Genomic DNA, 19,693 nt, shown 5'->3' on the forward strand with positions numbered 1-19,693 from the left:
CCTCTTACACTGTGGTGGGAATGCAAACTAGTATAGCCGCTATGGAGAACAGTGTGGAGATTTCTTAAAAAGCTGGAAATAGAACTGCCATATGACCCAGCAATCCCACTTCTGGGCATACACACTGAGGAAACCAGATCTGAAAGAGACATGTGCACCCCAATGTTCATCGCAGCACTGTTATAATAGCCAGGACATGGAAGCAACCTAGATGCCCATCAATGAATGGATAACGGAAGCTGTGGTACATATACACCATGGAATTTTACTCAGCCGTCAAAAAGAATTCATTTGAACCAGTCCTAATGAGATGGATGAAACTGGAGCCCCTTATACAGAGTGAAGTAAGCCAGAAAGATAAAGAACATTACAGCATACTAACACATATATATGGAATTTAGAAAGATGGTAACGATAACCCTATATGCAAAACAGAAAAAGAGACACAGAAATACAGAACAGACTTTTGAACTCTGTGGGAGAAAGTGAGGGTGGGATGTTTCGAAAGAACAGCATGTATACTATCTATGGTGAAACAGATCACCAGCCCAGGTGGGATGCATGAGACAAGTGCTCGGGCCTGGTGCACTGGGAAGACCCAGAGGATTCGGGTGGAGAGGGAGGTGGGAGGGGGGATCGGGATGGGGAATAAGTGTAAATCTATGGCTGATTCATATCAATGTATGACAAAACCCACTGAAATGTTGTGAAGCAATTAGCCTCCAACTAATAAAAAAATTAAAAAAAAAAAAAGTTAATAGCAAAAATTAAGTTAGAACAAAACCATGTCACTTAGGAGTTTAGTAGCTCTTAATTTCATATTTAGAAAGTGTCATGCTTGTAAATAATTTAGGGTTTTGCATTTGGCATAACTAATCTCACTGTTAATTTAGTAGGTGATCTGTCTTTTGCTCAGGATGGTTTTGCTCTGACTGGGAAAGGATTTGATTTACTTTTCTAGTTCATGTGATTTAATCATCACTGAGTTTAAGCTACCACAGACAGAGTTGCTCAGCTTATTTTCTGTGAAATAAGTGGAGGCGAGATAAATAAGATTACAGTGACTTCTAAGTGTTTCCAATCAAAATATGCCACCCCCCTTTCCACAGCATTATTTTCTTCCCTCAGGATAAAATTTTGCGTTGAGAACAGTGTTCAGGGTGTGCATTTCAATTTAGTGGAAAAGAGTAGAGGGAGCTTCTGATTTTCAGAAGCCATATTCTCTCTCCTTCCATTGAACTAAACACTAAGAATTAACATTACCAGCACTATTTTGGCCACAGTTATTTTCATTTCAGCTCAAGATAAGATAATAACTATTTTCTACCTACAAATTTGGAATCATTCTTGTATTCATTGTCACAAATGGATTTATTGGATACAAAGACATTCCAAAAAACATAGTTTGACATAGAAGTAGACATAATTTGGACTTTTGTCCAAGAATATCTCCAAAGGACTTTCTCTATATTAGTCACTTGTGTGCAGTTACATTTCTGTCAATAGTCTTATGTTTCCCACACAAAGCCTGAAACCAAAAATAAATACGTTATTTAACTTTCAGCAAACTTTGTTCTGAAAATAATTCTTTGCATTTACAAAACAAATTCATTCTTTTTTTTTTTTTTTTCAAATTCATTCTTTCATTCTGGTGCACACATCGATTGGTTTAATTCACCAAACAGATCTGAATCACCTCTGCACAGCCTCTCTTAACTTACCCAGTGCTTCTTTGTCCTAGATAAGAGTCACTACTTTAATTATTTTCTTTTTCTTTACTACTCTCTCAATATCATTTTGGAAGAATTAATGCCCACAAGATAGTGAAGGAAAATGGTGACAACCCTGAAGTGAGAATGCAGGATATCTACCCAGATATTTTTTTAAGTTACTCTCTCAGTGTCTCAATCTGATTTCCAATCACTTTGATTTAAATCTTGACTGGGGAAAATTACAAGTTACTATCACCTGGAGTAACAGGCAAATTTGGCCTTGGAGTATGGAATGAAGCAGGGCAAAGGCTAATAGAGCTTTGCCAAGAGAACACACTGGTCATAGCAAACACCCTCTTCCAACAACACAAGAGAAGACTCTACACATGGACATCACCAGATGGCCAACACCGAAATCAGATTGATTATATTCTTTGCAGCCAAAGATGGAGAAGCTCTATACAGTCAGCAAAAACAAGACCAGGAGCTGACTGTGGCTCAGATCGTGAACTCCTTATTGCCAAATTCAGACTTAAACTGAAGAAAGTAGGGAAAACCACTAGACCATTCAGGTATGACCTAAATCAAATCCCTTAAGATTATACAGTGGAAGTGAGAAATAGATTTAAGGGACTAGATCTGATAGACAGAGAGCCTGATGAACTATGGACGGGGGTTCATGACATTGTACAGGAGACAGGGATCAAGAGCACCCCCATGGAAAAGAAATGCAAAAAGGCAAAATGGGTGTCTGAGGAGGCCTTACAAATAGCTGTAGAAAGAAGAGAAGCAAAAAGCAAAGGTGAAAAGGAAAGATATTCCCATTTGAATGCAGAGTTCCCAAGCATAGCCAGGAGAGATAAGAAAGCCTTGCTCAGTGATCAATGCAAAGAAATAGAGGAAAACAACAGAATGGGAAAGACGAGAGATCTCTTCAAGAAAATTAGAGATATCAAGGGAACAATTCAGGCAAAGATGTGCTTGATAAAGGACCGAAATGGTATGGACCTAACAGAAACAGAAGGTATTAAGAAGAGGTAGCAAGAATACACAGAAGAACTGTACAAAAAAGATCTTCATGACCCAGATAATCACAATGGTGTGATCACTGACCTAGAGCCAGACATCCTGGAATGTGAAGTCAAGTGGGCCTTAGGAAGCATCACTACAAACAAAGCTAGTGGATGTAATGGAATTTCATTTGAGCTATTTCAAATCCTGAAAGATGATGCTGTGAAAATGCTGCACTCAATATACCAGCATATTTGGAAACCTGAGCAGTGGCCACAGGACTGGAAAAGGTCAGTTTTCATTCCAATCCCAAAGAAAGGCAATGCCAAAGAATGCTCAAACTACCGCACAATTGAACTCATCTCACACACTAGCAAAGGAATGCTCAAAATTCTCCAAGCCAGGCTTCAGCAATACATGAACCAAGAACTTCCAGATGTTCAAGCTGGTTTTAGAAGAGGCAGAGGAACCAGAGATCAAATTGCCAATATCCGCTGGATCATTGAAAAAGCAAGAGAGTTCCAGAAAAACATCTATTTCCGCTTTATTGACTACGTCAAAGCCTTCGACTGTGTGGATCACCACAAACTGTGGAAAATTCTGAAAGAGATGGGCATAGCAGACCAGCTGACCTGCCTCTTGAGAAACCTGTATGCAGGTCAGGAAGCAACAGTTAGAACTGGACATGGAACAACAGACTGCTTCCAAACAGGAAAAGGAGTATGTCAAGGCTGTATATGGTCACCCTGCTTATTTAACTTATATGCAGAGTACAACATGAGAAATGCTGGTCTGGAAGAAGCACAGGCTGGAATCAAGATTGCCAGGAGAAATATCAATAACCTCAGATATGCAGATGACACCACCCTTATGGCAGAGTGAAGAGGAACTAAAAAGCCTCTTGATGAAAGTGAAAGAAGAGAGTGAAAAAGTTGGCTTAAAACTTAACATTCAGAAAACTAAGATCATGGCGTCTTGTCCCATCACTTCATGGGAAATAGATGGGGAGACACTGGAAACAGTGTCAGACTTCATTTCTGGGGGCTCCAAAATCACTGGGGATGGTGACTGCAGACATGAAATTAAAAGACGCTTACTCCTTTGAAGGAAAGTTATGAACCAACCTAAATAGCATATTAAAAAGCAGAGACATTGCTCTGCTAACAAAGGTCCGCCTGGTCAAGGCTATGGTTTTTCGAGTGATCATGTATGGATGTGAGAGTTGGGCTGTGAAGAAAGCTGAGCGCCAAAAAATTGATGCTTTTGAACTGTGGTGTTGGAGCAGACTCTTGAGAGTCCCTTGGACTGCAAGGAGATCCAACCAGCCCATCCTAAAGGAGATCAGTCCTGGATGTTCATTGGAAGGACTGATGCTGAAGCTGAAACTCCAATAGTTTGGCCACCTCATGTGAAGAGTTGACTCATTGGAAAAGACCCTGATGCTGGGAGGGATTGGTGGCAGGAGGAGAAGGGGGTGACAGAGGATGATATGGCTGGATGGCATCACTGACTCGATGGGCATGAGTTTGAGTAAACTTCGGGAGTTGGTGATGGACAGGGAGGCCTGGCGTGCTGCGATTCATGGGGTCGCAAAGAGTCGGGCACGACTGAGCGACTGAACTGAACTCAACTGATGGTCATTTACCTTCTGGATTACTCAAAAATAATAAAACCCACAAATTTTCAACTTCCTTAAGTTCATGTAGCACATATATACCAGGGTGAAAATCACATCTAAAGCCATTATTGACTATCATGATTATGACATCACCTAGATGTACTTATTGGCACCTTTCCTTGTAACCATATCCCTTTTCTCACTGACTCTTGATACCAAGTGCTTGTAGTTGCCCAGAGCCTCCCAGGTTTTGACCAGTTTACCTGAGAGGCACATCTAATCCTGAATTTTGATAACAAACTACAACCAACAACTGAAAGTTTTTTCTCCACTGTTCTTTGTGGTCTTGGATTTATAATGAATGGATTTATTTTATGATATATGTATTATCATATCTTTTGGAGATAAGGATTTGTATATTCCCTGCAAGAAAACATATGCATATTTATTTATTTAGGCTGCATATGTGGCCTGTGGGATCTTAGTTACCAACCAGGGATCAAACCTGTGCCCTCTATGTTAGAAGCACAAAACACTAACCACTAGACCACCAGGGAAACATACGCATAAAAGGACTTATTCTTCAAATCAATTTAGTGTTTGTTTGGTTTTTTGTTTGTTTGTTTTTAAGATAATTTCAGTAAAAGTAGAAATCTCATGACATTAAAATTAGAAGTTTCCTGGGATTCCACACTATCTAGTCACATCATGGTGGCTTGTTCTCCAAATGGTGGCCATGACTCCAAATGAAACCCTTTCAAGCTCCAGAAATGAGTTTACTCAAACTCATGTCCATTGGGTCGGTGATGCCATCCAACCATCTCATCCTCTGTCAACCCCTTCTCCTCCCACCTTAAATCTTTCCCAACATCAGGGTCTTTTCAAATGAATCAGTTCTTGCATCAGGTGGCTAAAGTATTGAAGTTTCAGCTTCAACATTAGTCTTTCCATGAATATTCAGAACTGATTTCCTTTAGGATAGACTGGTTGGATCTCCTTGCAGTCCAAGAGACTCTCAAGAGTCTTCTCTAACACCACAGTTCAAAAGCATCAATTCTTCGGTGCTCAGCTTGCTTTAGAGTCCAAGTCTTACATCCATACATGACTACTGAAAAAACCATAACCTTTACTAGACGGACTTTTGTTGGCAAAGTAATGTCTCTGCTTTTTAATATGCTGTCTAGGTTGGTCATAACTTTTCTTCCAAGGAGCAAGCTTCTTTTAATTTCATGGCTGCAGTCACCATCTGTAGGGATTTTGGAGCCCAAAAATATAAAGCCAGCCACTGTTTTCACTGTTTCCCCATCTATTTGCCATGAAGTGATGGGATCGGATGCCATGATCTTTGTTTTCTGAATGTTGAGATTTAGGCCAACTTTTTCACTCTCCTCTTTCACTTTCATCAAGAGGCTCTTCAGTTCTTCTTCACTTTCTGCCATAAGGGTGGTGTCATCTGCATATCTGAGGTTATTAATATTTCTTCCAGCAATCTTCATTTCAGCTTGTGATTCCTCCAGCCCAGCATTTCTCATTATGTACTCTGCATATAAGTTAAATAAGGAGGGTGACAATATACAGCCTTGTCATACTCCTTTTCCTATTTGAAACCAGTGTGTTGTTCCATATCCAGTTCTAACTGTTGTTTCCTGACCTGCATACAGATTTCTCAAGAGGCAGGTCAGATGGTCTGGTATTCCCATCTCTTTAAGAGTTTTCCACAGTTTGTGGTGATCCACATAGTCAAAGGTTTTGGCATAGTCAATAAAGCAGAAATTGATGTTTTTCTGGAAATCTCTTTCTTTTTTGATGATCCAGTGGATGTTGGCAATTTGATCTCTGGTTCCTCTGCCTTTTCTATGCCCAGCTTGAACATCTGGAAGTTCACTATTGAAGCCTGACTTGGAGAATTTTGAGCATTACTTTACTAGCGTGTGAGATGAGTGGAATTGTACAGTAGTTTGAGCATTCTTTGCCATACAAATGCTAATTGAATGTTTATTCATTCATTCAAGCACATTGTCTCATCTAAATTTCTCTCTTGAAAGTTCAGAGGGTGATTGGATTGGATGATAAATAAATAAAGTTAATAAAGAGCAGGAAAATGAGCTTACTGGGAAAGAGAAAGAATTCTTATAAGAGATGAAACTAATAAAACTGTTGTTGAGTATAAGAATGCCAAGATGAAAATGATGTCTATAAAAAATAATTATGTGGTAAATAAATAGGTCAAAAGATGGCCACAGTGAAGGTATGAGGAAAATGAACCAAACTACATCACTATACCCATATTAAAACTGAATGTAAGCTGCCAGTATAAGTTACCAATATGACAGCATCAGGAAATTGTCTAAACACATTAAGCAAATATATTGCTTCACAGAAAAAAAAATTTAGACAATATGAGGTCTTGAAAAATTAAGTGGGAAATATTTTTATTTAATATACACATTATGACTAGAGCCTTATATATCTGTAATCCAAACATATTTTTCTCACACAAAAGTGAAATAATGCACAAATAAAAATTCAAAGAATGAAAAAGATAATTAAGATGATAAATGGAGAAGTTTCCATATAAAGTGAGTCAAAATAAAAATCAGAACTCTTCAACCAAGAAGATTTTGTAAATGGCAAATTATATGAGTCATGAGAGTAGGTAAGGTAAATATGGATATTTTTAAAGCTAGTTCTAAGATAGAGTAATAAGAGGATAGGAAGGCTTAATTCTATGGGTCTCACTGCTTCCTAGTTGGATATCCTTACTTGTATTTTTTCATCTTTCTGTTCTTTAGGTTCCCCACTTGCAACATAAAGGTAAAACTTAAACCTTCTCTGGATTGTTTGTGACCATTAAGTGAGTACTAAGTACTTAGAACAGAACCGAGTACATGAAGAATGCCCATTTTTTTTAAAGGAAGGGAAAACTTAAAGCTTGAAATAGGTCAGTTTACAGAGAGGAAGAAATAAAAAGAGGAACGTTTTGACATATTGAATCTTAACATTTTATATATATGTGTGTGTGTGTATATATATACATATATATACATGAACTTCCCTCATAGCTCAGTCTGTAAAGAATCTGCCTGCAATGCAGGAGACCCAGGTTTGATTCCTGGGTTGGGAAGATTCCCTGGAGAAGGAAATGGCAACCCATTCCAGTATTCTTGCCTGGAAAATCCCCATGGACAGAGGGGACTGCCAGGTTGCATTCTATGGGGTCACAAAAGTTGGACATGACTGAGCAACTAAGTATACACACACACAGACACACACACACATAGACATGCACACACATATGGTTATGTTGATGGCAAACTTGAAATGACTTGGGAACCCAAATGGAAACTAAATCCACATAAGATTTAAATAATTATTGGACACATATCTCTAGTTTTTGAGAATGTCATCTAAAAGTCAATAGTAAATATCTATTTGTATCCATCAGAAACAAGATAACCATGTTGCTGGATTATAGGACTGACTCTGTAGAACATAACTAGTGTCATGACATCAGTTCAGTAAATAAAGCAGACGGCCCTGTCTTTTCACAACCATGATATTGCTTCATGAGCCTCCAAGGAGATCTAGTTTTACAAGTATAACATTTGCTAAATACCACCTAGAAAATTCAGCCTTAGTCTTTTCAGTTGACAGAACAGTTTATGTTCAAAATTGGACTCTGAATATGAAGGGCCCCCCACTGGTAAGCAAAACAGAAATTTTAGTACCAGCCTTGCAATAGTAATCTAAGGTAATTTGCATGGACAAAGAAAAAAAATGAGTAAGGCTACTCTTGTTACAAAGATACAGTTAAAATATAGGACTGTATCCAGTAAAAAATATAAAATAGGAATTTTTAAAGTTTCTCAGGGAAAGAAAAAAATCAAATCTTGTTAAATTAGTTCTTATTTGAGTTTTACACTAGAAACTCTTATTTCCTGGTTCAAGGTATAATAATTTCTTTAAATTTAAATATTCAAGTTCCTCTTAAACTTAAGAACTTTGTTTTTACTCTTTGTAGTAGTGAAATGTATGGAAAGGCAGGACTTTATAGGTGATTTTGTTGTTCAGTTGCTCAGTTGTGTCCGACTCTTTGCAACCTTGTGGACTACTGCACACCAGGATCCCCTGTGCTTCACCATCTGCCAGAGCTTGCTCAAAGTCGTGATGCCATCCAACCATCTCATCCTCCATCGTTCCCTTCTCCTCCTGCCTTCAATCTTTCCCAGCATCAGGGTCTTTTCCAATGAGTCAGTTCTTCACATGAGGTGGCCAAAGTATTGGAGCTTCAGCATCTGTCCTTCCAATGAATAATCAGGACTGATTTCCTTTAGGAATCTTGCAGTTCAAGGGACTCTCAAGAGTCTTCTCCTACACCACAGTTCAAAAGCATTAATTCTTTGGTATTCAGCCTTCTTTATGGTCCAACTCTCACATCCACAGATGACTACTGGAAAAACCATGGGTTTGACTATATGGACCTTTGTTGGCAAAGTAATGTCTCTGCTTTTTAATATCATGTCTAGGTTTGTCATAGTTTTTCTTCCAAAGAGCAAGTGTCTTTTAATTTCATGGCTGCAGTCACCATCTGCAGTGATTTTGGAGCCCAAGAAAAGAAAGTCTGTCACTGTTTCCATTGTTTCCCCATCTATTTGCCATAAAGTGATGGGACCTATAGACCAACAAGCCTTTAAGGTGATATACATGGTTATATATAAAATTTGATTTTCCTTTAAAATCTTGTGGGGAATTCAGTTTCAAATAATAAATGTTTTGAGAGCACTGACATGAGAGCGCAACAGAAATTATTAACTAATGATAATACAAAACACCCTCCAATTCACTCTTATATCATCCCATTTAAATTATCTGCTGCTTACTGCTTGATATTTTCTCCCCCAAATATTCTTTCAACAAATTTTTGTTGACCACTTACAGCATCTACTGTCCTAAGTATTTGACATCTATCAGTAAGCAAAATAACATAATAATCCCTGTCTTAAGACATTTATATCTCTTTATTTTTTCTTTTTTATTTATTTTTAATTGAGGGTAATTGCTACATAATATTGTGTTGGTTTCTGCCATAGATCAACATGAATCAGCTATGGGTATACATATGTCCCCTTCTTCTTGAACTTCCATTCCACCTTCTCTCCCACACCAGAATTTTGATATGTAAGTGTAAATATTCTTATTTTTTCTTACACTTACATAGAATTCAAGTTGTATGATGGCCAGTATTAATTTTGTCCTGATAACTACTTGATCCCTGCCCCCTAGAACAATCTTCCTAAAATAGCCACTTGTTAAATATTTGCCGTAAAATTAAATGATTATGTTCTCAAGGTCATCCCATAATTAATTTATTCATTCAAATAATTCATAAATACATTGAGTGCCTGCTATAGACATCCTATTTTTAGGCATTATACTAGCTCTTAAATATGCAAATGAATCCCAGGCAAAAATGGGAAAGTTTACCAATGAATGAAGAAAATTTTGTAAATAAACTATCACTGAACTACATTCAACTAAGATAACAAAGCAAAAAAAAAATTATCCCTAGAGAAAAAAAGTGATAAAACATGTTACCAACAGAGGAGGCCAGGGGAGACTTCACTGAAGTGAAAACAGAGTTGGTATACAAGTTCACAAAACAAGGAGAGCTCTGTAATGGAAATCAATTATTGACACAGAGACAACTGAGAAATTATTGCTGTGGATTTCTGGGGCCTTCTCTTCCCTAAAACATCACAGGAAACAGCTAAACAAATGAAAAACAGAGGCTAATTGCATCTTCAATGAAACAAAGCTGAAGGCACAACCTCAAACGATTAACTATGAAGCATTCCCCAAAAAACTGTCATCTCTGAGCCAAAATGAAGCAAGAGACTGAGACACATCATAGGCCTCAGGCAAAAGCATGTTTGACCAAGAAGAAAGGTGTAATTTTTGGAACCCTGTCAAGATTTCTTTGATTATTAAAAGACAGATATCAACAGGCTCTGGAAGATATGAAGTGGTATCTGTATAGTCTGCTCAACACTAGAACCTAGGGCATTTAGTACTGCAACATTAAAACTGTAATATTAAACTGCAACATTAAAAAGAGAAATATTCTACAATCTAAAGAAACAGATTAAAGGACGGATAATAAAGTAAAAAATGCCATACTTAGGGGATTCTGGAAACTACCCTATAAGTTCAAGCATGAAAAAAAACTGTGACTGGCAGTAAAAGAGCATCAACTTAATGAGAGTGATTTCAGCAGTGGTGGGGATGGGGAATTGGATTCAGTGCTGGAGCCTGCCTCAGGTTACTCCTTGCTAATTCCTCAGCCCAGAGTTTAGCAAAGACCTATCCCATTTCACAAAGATCCATATAGTCAAAGCTATGGTTTTTCTAGTAGTCATATATGAATGTGAGAGTTGGACCATATGCTCAGCACCGAAGAAATGATGCTTTTGAACTGTGGTGTTGGAGAAGACTCTTGAGAGTCCCTTGGACTGCAAAGAGATCAAGCAAGTCAATCCTAAAGGAAATCAATCCTGAATATTTATTGGAAGGACTGATGCTGAAGCTCCAATACTTTGGCCACCTGATGCAAAGAGCCTACTGATTAAAAAAGACCCTGATGCTGGGAGAGATTGAAGGCAGGAAGAGAAGGGGCTGACAGAGGATGAGATAGTTGGATGGCATCATACAAACAACGGACATCAGTTTGAGAACATTCTAGGAGACACTGAAGGACAGGGAAGCCTGGCGTGCTGCAGTCTGTGGGGTCACAAAGAGTGGGACGCAATTTAATCACTGAACAACAGCATCCTATTCCACAGGGATTCCCCAGTGGCTCAAGTGGTGAAGAATCTGCCTTCCAGTAAAGGAGACCCAGGAGACCCAGATTTGATCCCACTCCACAATGAATATTATTAAGAAAGGAATGAGTGGAGGAGTTATACATAATTCAGACAAAGTGGAGGGCATGGTTTCAACAAATAGTTCTCCATAATTTCAAAAATTGTACAGACAGCAGACTGAGTCTCCTAACAAAAGGAGGGGAAAAGGTTGAAAGAAGAAATATAAGGCTTTAGAGAAGAAATTATAAAGCGACTCAAGGAAATTTTTCAAAGTCTTGGGAAATCTCAGGATAACACTGAAAGGCAAAATAAAAACATTGAAGAGATGAAACATGTTTAAAGCAACAAAATAGAATTTTATAAATCTGCAGTGACAGACTGGCTTCAGGAAACTACACAGACACAATGGAAAAAAGATTAAAAAGTAATTAGAGGAAAATACATATGACAAATGAGGCCAAATATACACACATTATTATTTATGGATAAGAAGTAAAAGAAATAGATTTGAAACATTTTAAAATATAAGTCGATCAATATGATTTAAAGAGAAATCTTTATAAATTAGTTTGGCAAAATGTTTAATGTCTGCTAACCCCAAGTGTTTCAAGATGTAGGAAATGTATCATACAAGCTGATTCTAAATAAAGGGAGGGGATAATAGTTATATTAGTGTTTAACATTAAAAATCTAATGCTTTAATTATTTAAAAGAATATTGCATTCATATAGCACCTGAGATTATTTTAAAAGCTAATTTAGCTTTAAATTAAAGGCTGGAATTTAAACAATATAATTTGAAAAATACTGTACCAATAAGAACAAACTCAACGAGGAAAAAGCTTCTAAACAGTAAAATGCTGTCCAAAAAGCCATAACACCAAATAAAAACACTCCGAAGTGAAGAATGCTCAATAGTAGTAAACATAGATTCAATTTAAATATAAACTTTTAAAATGCTAAAAGTTTTGAAAACTCGAGAATGCATGATACAAACCCTAAAAAAGTTTAAACCAACTATATATGCAATAACAGAGAGAGATGGTAGGATGGGAAAACAGAAATTAATAAATGCTGTTTAAGTGAAGTGGTTCAGTCGTGTCCGACTCTTTGCGACCTCATGGACTGTAACATACCAGAATCCTCAGTCCATGGGATTTTCCAAGCAAGAATACTGAAGTGGGTTGCCATTTCCTTTTCCAGGGGATCTTCCCGACCCACGGCTCGAACCCGGGTCTACCACATTGTAGGCAGACGCTTTACCGTCTGAGCTAACAGGGAAGCCCCTAAATGCTGTTTTCTTAATGTTCTCATAACTTTGTCATTGTTGTTGTTGTTTAGTCACTAAGCCGTGTCCAGCTTTTTGTGACCACATGGACTGTAGCCTGCCAGGCTCCTCTGTCCATGTGATTTCTCAGGCAACAATACCGGAGTGGGTTGCCATTTTCTTCTTCAGGGATCTTCCCAGCCCAGAGATCCAACTTACATCTACTTCTTAGCACGCAGATTCTTTACCCCCAGAATCCACCTGCCAATGCATATGCACGTGCACGCGTGCATGCATGTGTGTGTGTGTGTGTGTGTGTGTGTGTATGTATACTTAGAAATATACTAATAATTATGTCAAACAAAAGTTTGAAATGTTTCTGCTAGGAGAATTTTGAGGATTGGGGAGTAGAAGTTTGCCTTGTTTATGCTTCTTATAATGATTAATTTAAAAATGTTTAGTGAATACATGTGGTTTTTATAATGATAATGTAATTTTATTTTTAAAAGAGAGATAATTGAAACATATACCAGTTCATTTCAGTCACTCACTCATGTCTGATTCTTTGTGAGCCAATCAAATGCAGCACACCAGGCCTCCCTGCCCATCACCAATTCCCAGAACTTGCTCAAACTCATGTCCATCTACTTGGTGATGTGATCCAATCATCTCATTCTCTGCCGTCCCCTTCTCCCCTGCCTTCAATCTTTCCCAGCATCAAGGTCTTTTCCAGTGAATCATTTCTTCACATCAAGTGGCCAAAGTGTTGGAGCTTCAGCTTCAGCATCAGTCCTTTCAATGAATATTCAGGACTGATTGCCTTTAGGATGGACTGGTTGGATCTCCTTGCAGTTCAAGGGACTCTCAAGAGTCTTCTCCAGCACCACAGTTCAAGAGCATCAGTTCCTCAGTGTTCAGATTTCTTTATAGTCCAACTCTCACATCCATATTTGACTTGTGGAAAAATCATAGCTTTGACTAGATGGAACTTTGTTGGTGAAGTAATGTCTCTGCTTTTTAATATGCGTCTAGTTTGGTCATAACTTTTCTTCCAAGGAGTAAGCGTCTTTTAACTTCATGGCTGCAGTCACCATTTGCAGTGATTTTTGAATCCCCCCAAAATGAAAGCTGTCACTGTTTCCATTGTTTCCCTATCTATTTGCTATGAAGTGATGGGACTGGATGTCATGATCTTAGTTTTCTGAATGTTGAGTTTTAAGCCAACTTTTTCACTTTCACTTTCATCAAGAGGCTCTTTAGTTCTTTGCTTTCTGCCACAAGGGTGGTATCATCTGCATATCTGAGGTTATTGATATTTCTTCCAGCAATCTTGATTCCAGCTTGGGCTTCATCCAGCCTGGCATTTCACATGATGTACTCTGCATATAAGTTAAATAAGCAGGGTGACAATAAACAGCCTTGATGTACTCCTTTTCCTATTTGGAACCAGTCTGTTGTTCCATATCTAGTTCTGTTTCTTCTTGACCTGCATACAGATTTCTCAGGAGGCAAGTAAGGTGATCTGGTATCCCCATCTCTTTCAGAATTTTCCACAGTTTACTGTGATCCACACAAAGGCTTTGGCATAATCAATACAGCAAAAGTAGATATTTTTCTGGAACTCTCTTGCTTTTTCAATGATCCAACAGATGTTTGCAATTTGATCTCTGGTTCCACTGCCTTTTCTATACCCAGCTTGAACATCTGTAAGTTTATAGTTCATGTATTGCTGAAGCCTGGTTTGGAGAATTTTAAGCATTACTTTGCTAGTATGTGAGAATGGTGTAATTGTGTGGTAGTTTGAGCATTCTTTGGCATTGCCTTTCTTTGGGATTGAAATGAAAACTGACCTGTTCCAGTCCTTTGGCCACTGCTGAGTTTTCCAAATTTGCTGGCATATTGAGTGCAGCATTTTCACTGCATCATCTTTGAGTATTTGAAATAGTTCAACTGGAATTCCATCACTTCCACTAGATTTGTTCATAGTGATGCTTCCTAAAGCCCGCTTGACTTCGCATTCTAGGATGTTTGCACTAGGTGTGTGATCACACTATCATGGTTACCTGGATCATGAAGATCTTTTTTTGCAGTTCTTCTATGTATTCTTGCCACCTCTTCTTAATATCTTCTGCTCCATTAGGTCCATACCATTTCTGTCCTTTATTGTGCCCATCTTTGCATGAAATGTTCCCTTGGTATCTCTAATTTTCTTGAAGAGATCTCTAGTCTTTCCCATTCTATTTGTTTTCCTCTATTTCTTTGCACTGATCACTAAGGAAGGCTTTCTTATCTCTCCTTGCTATTTTTTGGAACTCTGCATTCAAATGCCTATATCTTTCCTTTTCTCCCTTGCCAAGGCAAAGAAGATATATATAGATAGATATATAGATAGATATAGATATATATAATAAACATTCATACATAAAATGTGTAGGGCATAATTTAATGATAATAAGGATCGAGACATAGTGCTAGGTGTTCTGGAGATATTTTATGTAAAGTACTTAAAATATTTCATGAACATTTAGGTATTTGGGAAGACGAGAAGACTAACAATGAGAAGCTGAACAGATTGAGGAAGACACATCAGATTAGGATGACTGAGTAGTGATAGTCTTTATAAGAAGAAAATTATTTGTGGTGTTATTAAAATTTAGGTGTTTAGGAAGCAGCTGGATATTTTAATGCAGGCCAGGAGAAATCTAGGCATTTGGGAGTTGGTGTGTGTGTGTGTTAATCATGTTAGACTCTTTGCAACCCATGAACTGTAGCCTGCCAGGCTCCTCTGTCCATAGAATTCTCCAGGCAAAAATAGTGAAGTGGGTTGCCATGCCCTCCTCCAGGGGATCTTCCCAACCCAGGGATCAGACTGCCATTTCTTAGTCTCCTGCATTGGTGGGAGACAGTTTCTTTCCACTAACACCATGTGGGAAGCCCCCAGGTGTTTGTTCAAGAACATGCTAATTGCATGTGCTCACTCATCTTAAAATCAAGAATGCTTGGAGTTTCTTTGTTTTATTATTGTTTATAAAGAATCTATCTTGGGCTTATTGATTATTTCTATTGTATTTTTAATTCTTGACTTCATTTATCTCTGCCCTACTATTTTGATTTCATTAACTTCCTCTGGCTTCTTGTTCTGGATGTTGTTTATATGGATAGCTCTATTCAGTTGTTACCTGAGCACCAGACCATAAAAGCAGAAGTGAAGTGAAATCGCTCAGTCATGTCTGACTCTGCGACCCCAGGGACTGTAGTCTGCCAAACTCCTCCGTCGGTGGGATTTCCCAGGCAAGAATACTGGAGTGGATTGCCATTTCCTTCTCCAGGGGATCTTCTCAACCCAGGATACAACCCAGGTCTCCCTCATTGCAGGCAGACTATTTACCATCTGAGCCATCAGGGAAGCCCAGAAAACATAGGGTGAATATTATTTATAATAGAATGGGCAATGAAAATTAGAGAAGTCTTGCCAATGCAGATGGAAGGATGCTGAATAATTTAAAAAATAATTAATGATAAATTAAAAATGAGTTTGCCTAATTTAACATTCTTAACCTTTATTTTATAAAACCAAAGTTTATGTTTTTGCTCAGGATACTCAGATATGCATCCCCAAATATTTTGCCAATTAATTGTCGCTTTATTTCAAAGCCTGTTCTCAACATTAAAACTGTTGGAACACTAGTCTTTGGTAAACAAAAAGCTATTCAAAGTCATTTAAATGATCACCTAGCACCTAAAGTCTTATTTGAGCAACCTCCATTCTTTACTTTCATGAAAAATTACATTTTTCTCACGTATAGATCTCTTTTCAGTTGGATCATAAGCAGTAGATTAATGAATGACACATCTTTGTTGGTAGGAATATGTAGAAACTTGTTGACATAAATATTTATCATCTCACGCTGAAGAAGAGTAAAATTAAAGGTAGCTAATATAACAGGAATGTGAAAAGAAGGTTTGGACATTCACCCATTTTTTGTCACTTTTCAGAAATGCTGGCTTTTCACTGATTACTTATATATTTGGCACTGTATTTCAGATCAAGGTTAACACACATATTGTGATTTTTTTTCTTTTTGGCAAACTTTCCTCACCCACATGCCACAGCAAACAAAGAAATGTGAGGGTTTGTTTTTTTTTTTTTGGCTGGAGGAGGGGGCTGCTGTGCCTTTTTTTTTTTTTTTTTTTTTTTTGCTGATTTTGGCAGGGACAAATAGGGAAGGAAAGATTTTTTTTTTATTAATGCATTTATTAGAATATTTGCTTTATTTGCTATCTACTACTCATTTTATCATATTCTGATAACAGCACACATGCATTTCTCTGCTTATATCTTCCTTCCCACACTTTTTCCCATGGCATATGAATTTATTAATTCTACCCATAGATCTAGAGCTGGGCATTCATTAAAATTTCTAATCTCGTGGCAGAACTGATAAATTCAGAGATGTACATTATCCAAATTGGTTCATTTATCTACCAGGAAAACAGTATCTTTCTGCTAAATTAGAACCCCCATGTAGCTTGGCAATATAATTTTTCAGTTTTAAAATTTCCATAAAATCATTATACCAGATGATCCCAGGTGAATAATTATACTTCAAAACTTATATTTTTAACATAAAATACTTATATTTTTTAACATAAGGAAATTTGTTTTTTTTTAAATGAAATATTCTTACCAATATTATTTCATCACAAGTTTTTAGTGTACTTAACAGTCACCATATTTTTTAATTTATAGAAATATAGTTGATTTACAATGTTGTATAAGTTTCAGATGTACAACAAAATGATTCAGATGTGTGTGTGTGTATATATATATATTCTTTTTAGATTCTTTTCCATTACAGGTATTAAACGATATTAAGTATAATTCCCTGTGCTATACACTAGGTCTTTCTTGGTTTTCTATTTTACATATAATAGTATATATGCTTTAATATGAAACTCCTAATTTATTCCTCCTCCCTTTTTGCCTTTGGTAACTGTAAATTTGATTTCTATCTGTGAGTCTATTTCTGTTTTGTAATTAAGTTCATTTGTATCATTTTTTTAGATTCCACATATAAGTGATATAATATGATATTTGTCTTTGTCTGATTTACTTCACTTAGTATGATAATCTCTAGGTCCATTCATACTGCTGCAAATAGTGTATCTACTTTATATGTTCATCTGTCAATGGACATTTTGGTTATTTCCATGTCTTGGCTATTGTAAATAATGATCCTATGAATATTTGGGTGTATGTATCTTTCTGATTTATAGTTTTCTTAAGATATGCACCCAGGAATAGGATTGCTGGCTTATACAGTAACTCTGTTTTTAGTTTTTTAAGGAAAAATTTACCATATGTAGACATAGAGCCCCTGAGACGCTTTTTAAAATCTTAGCATCTGAATAATCATCAACAGGCCTTTCTGGACACCTAAGAAAGAGCAAGGATCAGTAGGGTTTTTCTCATCCTACTCGAGGCTTTAACCTCAAGAGGATGTTCCTGTCCATTGAACTCCACAGAACTTCACAAAGATTACTAACTGAGGGTACCTGAAGGATGACAGAATAATACTTGAAGAATTTCCTATTAAATCTTTTTATTAGGAGACTTAAAGGAGAAAGTTCATTTGCTTCCCAATCTTGGCTAAAATTAGCCCCAAACAAAATCTAAGTGTAGAACAGATATTCCAGAAAATACCAGCCTATACCTAGAAATACGTATCTGCTGAGATCTCAAAGGGATAAATACTCCAGAAATATTTCTAATACAACATGAGAAAGACACTTAATACTGCTTTCAGCTCGAGAATCTCAAAAAAGATATCCAATTAAGTCCTCAGGCAATGCAGGAACCATGGGTTTCATAAGTGACATTTCAGCAAATACAGGGTATGCATCAACTTGTGATGTGTATCAGGGCTATGTATTGAAAGATATTTAAAATTATATTCTCAATATTCTCTCTTGTATCAGTATCAATATATGAGAATATTTCTACCAATTAAATTAATTCCCCAAAGGGATTACAGAGGGAAAAATCATGTATGGTCTATTTCCACAGAAATTCAAACTTTAGAAAGTATTTGCAAAGTAGGGAAGTTATGAAATGTTTGATGTGGAAATGGCTTAAACAACTCAGCATGAAATTGACTTTGGGATCTTTTGGTCATGTTAACTGTGAATTTGTTCACAAAATTATCCTTCTGAAATGCCAAATCATCCACTCCCTTTATGCCCTGTCCTACAATAAAGAGAAATGAATGCTAAACAGCCAGCCATAGAGTTTAACAATATTTTATCAAAGCGATTTTGTTTATCCTGTTATAATTGACCATTTCACACTTCAGTATGTTTCATGCAGAGTTGAAAGTATTCAACAATAAAGTATGGTAACGGCCCTGTTGGAAATGGATTTAGAACTAAATGTAGTGACAGGGTGGACATTACATGGGTATTAATGCAGTTTCTCACTTGCACTCTGGTACAGTTAGTAACATTTCTATCACAGACACTTAGATCATTAAGGATTATACATTTTCTCCACTCCTATACTACCAGACCAAAAAAAAAAAAAAAATCAGTCTCCCGCTGTCTCTTCTAAGTTATTCTTCTGCTCTATACACCACCACAAATGTCTGGTCAGAGTGAATAGGGAAAACTTAAAGAAGTGTCTACCACCCCAGGAAAGAGATTTGCAGCAATCAACAACATCTATCTAAGTTTAAGCGTAAGGGAGATCATCTCAGCCTTCAGATCATGGTCATAAATCAAGAGCTTTCCAGGGCTTACGATCAAAGTTGGAGAATGTTGTGACAGTTGCTGTGGGAGGGAAACAAGGTGGATATCTGGACTAGAGAACAGGAAGAGCTACTGGAAAATGTGAAGGCAAGCATGGAAGAGGGAATTATAACCTATTCCTGATTAACACCTCCCCTTCCAAAACAAGAAATGCACTCGGCACCTGAAGGAACTATTAAGAGACTCTTTTAGTTAAAGAGCTATATTTAAATATTATGAAATAATTGAGATACCAAAAATGTATACAGAATTGTTTCAAACAAGAAAACCTGAGAAAAAGGGAAGCTTATTTTCACTAACTGGATATAGAAGAGAGACTCTAAAATAAACTGATTAAAAACAATTAGCAGGGGAAGAATTTTATAGGTTTTGAAGAGGCTGAACACCCTCTGAGGATGAGTAACAGAGGTTCTGGGAATAGA

Source organism: Cervus canadensis, chromosome 8 (assembly GCF_019320065.1).
Source record: "Cervus canadensis isolate Bull #8, Minnesota chromosome 8, ASM1932006v1, whole genome shotgun sequence".
NCBI lineage: Eukaryota > Metazoa > Chordata > Mammalia > Artiodactyla > Cervidae > Cervus > Cervus canadensis.